The sequence below is a fragment of the Thamnophis elegans genome, chromosome 15, assembly GCF_009769535.1.
Source record: "Thamnophis elegans isolate rThaEle1 chromosome 15, rThaEle1.pri, whole genome shotgun sequence".
Taxonomy (NCBI): Eukaryota; Metazoa; Chordata; class Lepidosauria; order Squamata; family Colubridae; genus Thamnophis; species Thamnophis elegans.
This window is the reverse complement of record NC_045555.1, coordinates 44271833-44276654: the sequence shown is the minus strand read 5'-3', so window position 1 is coordinate 44276654 and position 4822 is coordinate 44271833.

Below are 4822 nucleotides of genomic sequence, written 5' to 3'. Positions count from 1 at the left end.
AGCCACTCCCATCCGGTCACATGGGCAGCAAGCCCCTCCCATCTGGTCACATGGGCGGCAAGCCACTCCCATCCGGTCACATGGGCAGCAAGCCACTCCCACAAAGGAGGCCACACCCACAGAGTAGGTTGGAACAATTTTTGAAACGTAACACTGGCTGAATCCCTCTTAACCTCTTCTAAAACCTTGTCAAAAACCTCAGGGTCTCACCCAGGCAGCTACCAGGAATCAATCCTTACTTGAAAGCTGTTGTATTTAGGCTTCAAGATACTTCTAGCAACTTAGATCAATTGAGCTGTACAGTAAAAACTGTGATAACCAGCTTTCCGGAGATATATTAATTGCAAAAGCCCAGTTCTTGTCATGCCTTGAAGACAAACCTTCATATAGTGTCACGGTTTTTTTTTTTTTTAAAATCTCAGTCAGTGAGTCCAAAACATGAGAGCCAACAGAAAAAAGGGTTCATCCTTCACACTGCTCTGACTCATTTGGAACAGCTGGGGGGGGGGAGCAGCTATGGAGGATGCTTTTTATAGATTTTTAGCTCTGCGTTTCACACAATACTTCCACATAGACTAGTGTCCAAACTTACGGACCTTGGACTGCCTTATTCAATCTGCTTTTGGATTATGGATTTCCTGTCTCTCAGAGGGTCAGATTAGGTAATCATATCTCTTCAGCCCTTATTCCTAACACCGGTACCCCCGCAGGATTGCATGTTGAGTCCCTTACTCCATACCTGTGATGGCAATCCTATGGCACGCACGCCAAAGGTGGCACACGGAGCCATATCTGCCGACACACAAACTGTCACTTCCAGCGCGCATGGACACGCTGGCCATCTTATTCTTGGCCTTCTGGAGGGCTGGGGGAGGCCGTTTTCACCCACTCCAGGCTTCAGGAATGAACTTCCGGTTAGGTTTCAGGTTTCAGGTTTCGTTTTATTTATATGCTGCCCTATTCCCAGCAGGACTCAGGGCGGCGAACAAACCCAAAGGGGGAAAGGGAAACACAAAAGTACAAATACAAGCATTTAAAAATAGCCAACAGCCACACAGATCGAGAGGGGAAGGGAACTCATCAACCCCAGGCCTGCGAACACACCCAGGTTTTAACGGCTTTTCGGAAGGCCTGGAGAGAGGTGAGGGTCCGAATCTCTGCGGGGAGTTCGTTCCAAAGGGCCGGTGCTGCCACAGAGAAGGCCCTCCCCTGGGTGGTAGCCAGATGGCATTGGCTGATAGACGGAACCCGGAGGAGGCCAGCCTTGTGTGATCTAACGGGTCTTTGGGAGGTAATTGGCAGCAGGCGGTCTCTCAAGTACCCAGGTCCAATACCATGAAGGGCTTTATAAGTGACGACTAGCACCTTGAAGCGTATCCGGAGACCGATCAGTAACCAGTGCAGCTCCCGGAGGATAGGTGTAATGTGGGTGTACCGAGGTGCACCCATGATCGCTCGCGCGGCTGCATTCTGGACGAGTTGAAGTCTCCGAATGCTCTTCAAGGGCTGCCTGTTTTTCATCCTCCCCAGGCTCCGGAGGCTTTCCTGGTGCCTGAGGAGGGCGAAAACGGTCTCCTCTGGTCCCCCAGAGGAAATACCAAGCTCAGCTTGCAGGCGAGTAGTGCAGCACACAGAGCGGGGGGAGTGTGGTAGTTGTGCGTGCATGCGAATATGGGGGGCGCTTTGCATTATGGGTGCCAGCAAGTGCGTGTGCGATAGCTCGCACACCCTCACATTTTTGGCACCCAACGACAAAAAGGTTAGCCATCACTGCTCTTAACCCTTTAACTGCATTCTCTAGGATGTGTGTGTTTGCGGGCGATTGCTTCTTACAATGGTTATTAAGCTCCCCTAGTGACTTTGCTTATTAAAAGCTTGCAAAAGGTGATGATCACATGACTTTGGGACACTGCCATGGTCATAAGTATGAACCAGTTGCCAAGCATCTGAATTTTGATTCCGTGGTCGTGGGAGCCATGATACTGTTAGATAAATGGTCATTTAAAAGAATAATAATTATCATGTATTATTATTTTGTATAAGAAAATGGAGGTGGTATTGTACTAAAAGGGTAAATGCTTAAGGTGACCAGACATCCCGATTTTGACGGGACAGTCACGATTTCTAACAATTTGTCCCGTGTCCCGCAGCGTTTTAAAAAAGTCCCGATTTTCTGGCTTCATGTTGAAAGCGCAGTGGATTTTCTTAAGAAATCCTAATCGGGGCAAGACAAAAGACACTCTGTTTAACCCCCTCTATGTCTCAGTACTTTTATTGAAGATATTAAAATGTTAAAGCAAGAAAACTGAACACCCCCCCCCGCCCCTTTTACCTCCTTTTATAAGAATAGATGACCCAGTACCATAGAGCTCCAGGAAATACTTTGGCTAGAGAAGTAGCAACTGTTTCTTCCTGGATTTTCCAGAGGGGAGGGGCACGGAGGTTGGAGGTTGGCTCGTGTGGGAAAAATGGTGGCAAGGTTTCTTTGAAAAATATTTCCCTGGGACTAATTTCACCATTTTAATTTGCTCAGTTCTTTGTATTAACATCTACATCATTCTGGATTGACTTGGAGTGCCTGCCTGCTGGTAAGTGAGCTGGGTTTTTTTCTTTTATTTTTTTTAATGTATTTTAAAATAATATTTTATTTATTGTGCATAGGATTTTTTAAAATAGTTTTATTCTGTGTGGATTCTTTTTTTAAATTGTCTTAGACTATTTAAAAAAAGATTCTATCCAAAATAAATTGAAGTGAAACTATTTTTTAAAATTCTATGCACAATACTTTGAAATATAGTTTTAAAAATATTGCACAGAAAACTATTTAAAAATAGTTTTACTTCAATTTATTCTGTGTGGAATAGTTTGAAATGTTTTACTTCAATTTATTCTGTGTGGATTCTTTTTTTAAATTGTCTTAGACTATTTAAAAAAAGATTCTATCCAAAATACAAAATACCAGCTGCAGTTATTCACTTAAGAACTGTGGCAAGAAAGGTGGTATAATGGGTTTAGTGACCAAAGTTACAATGGCATTGAAAAAAGTGACAGATGACAATTTTTCACACTTAGCGACCATTTTCACACTTAGCGACTGTTGCAGCATCCTCATGGTCACATGATCAAAATTTTGATGTTTGGCAACAGTTACAATTTATATTTGTAAATTGTAGTTATGTTGAAATAAAAAAAATATTACAATACTATTTTTGCGTTGTATGAAAATTTTTGTTGCTCCGTATAAAATTTTTAATAACCCCCCCTCTGATCAAAGGTGTCCCTCTTTACCAATCTGAAAATCTGGTCACCTTATAGCAATAGCAATAGCAATAGCAGTTAGACTTGTATACCGCTTCATAGGGCTTTCAGCCCTCTCTAAGCGGTTTACAGAGTCAGCATATCGCCCCCACAGTCTGGGTCCCCATTTCACCCACCTCGGAAGGATGGAAGGCTGAGTCAACCTTGAGCCGGTGAGATTTGAACAGCCGAACTGCAGATAGCAGTCAGCTGAAGTAGCCTGCAGTGCTGCATTTAACCACTGCCCCACCTCGGCTCTTGATATGCTTGATATGTCAAATGGAACAATTATAAGTTGTTTCAAATCAAAAGTGTAGGTATATCTAAGATGTACAGAAGTACTTCTAATCTGTGTTGGAAATATAGACAACGGAAAACATGAAAGGTCATTTTACCATGCAGGTGACCTTAAGAGCAGGCCAAAAAACAGAATATCAAGAGTTGGAAGAGACCTTGGAGATAGGAATATTCTGCCCTCTACTGTTGAGTGCACAGAAAATCAAGGTTTTGATTGATGGATGAGTAGAATGACATTTGTTTTGGGATGTTGCTCATTTGTTAATTCGTACAATGAAACATGTACTTTTGTAAGCATGATAAATTTTATACGTGTATTATAATATACGTGTATTTAAAATACTTAAACTTATCGTTTCAAAGATATTTTCTCAGAACAGATGTGTAGGATAAGTGCAGGAAAACTTGGACCAGACATTCATGGCCCTCAGAATCCTCTCCAAACTTCTGGAGTTGTCCATCTTATATACTGTATGCAGTGGTGGGTTTCAATTTTTTTTCGAACCTACTCTGTGGGTGTGGCCTCCTTTGTGGGAGTGGCTTGCCGGCCATGTGACCTGGTGGGAGTGGCTTGCCGGCCATGTGTTTTCTCTCTCTCTCTCTCTCTCTCTCTCTATCTCTCTGTCTGTCTCTCTCTCTCCTTCCTTTTGTTTCTCTGTCCCTTTTTCCTTTTTTCTTTCATCTCTCTCACTTTTTCTTTCTTTTTTCTTTTTTTCTTTATTTCTTTCTTCCTTTCTTTCTCTTTCTGTGTGTGTGTGTGTGTGTGTGTGTCAGTGGTGGGTTTCAAAAATTTTTGGAACCTCTTCTGTAGGTGTGGCCTGCTTTCTGGTGGAACCTCTTCTAACCGGTTCGGTATATTTGACGAACCGGTTCTACCGAACTGGTGCGAACTGGTAGGAACCCACCTCTGACTGTATGTGACTTTAGTCAGCATACAGTAAAATAAATGAATAAAATCAGAAGTGGCATTCAGCCGGTTTGCACCGGTTCGCCCAAACCGGTGGCAGAAATTTTGCCCAGTTTGGCAAACCGGTAGTAATGACTGGCTGGCCATGCCACTGAACCAGTCCCCTTATCACCGGTTGCTCACCTTGCCAGTCCGGCCGCCACTCACTTGTGCCGCCTCTTTGCATACCGTTCCGAAAGAGGCCAGCTGCTGGCTGCAGACCACTGAAAAATCCTCCGGTCGGCGCAAAAGTGGCTGCCATGGCCGCCATCTTCTTCGCAC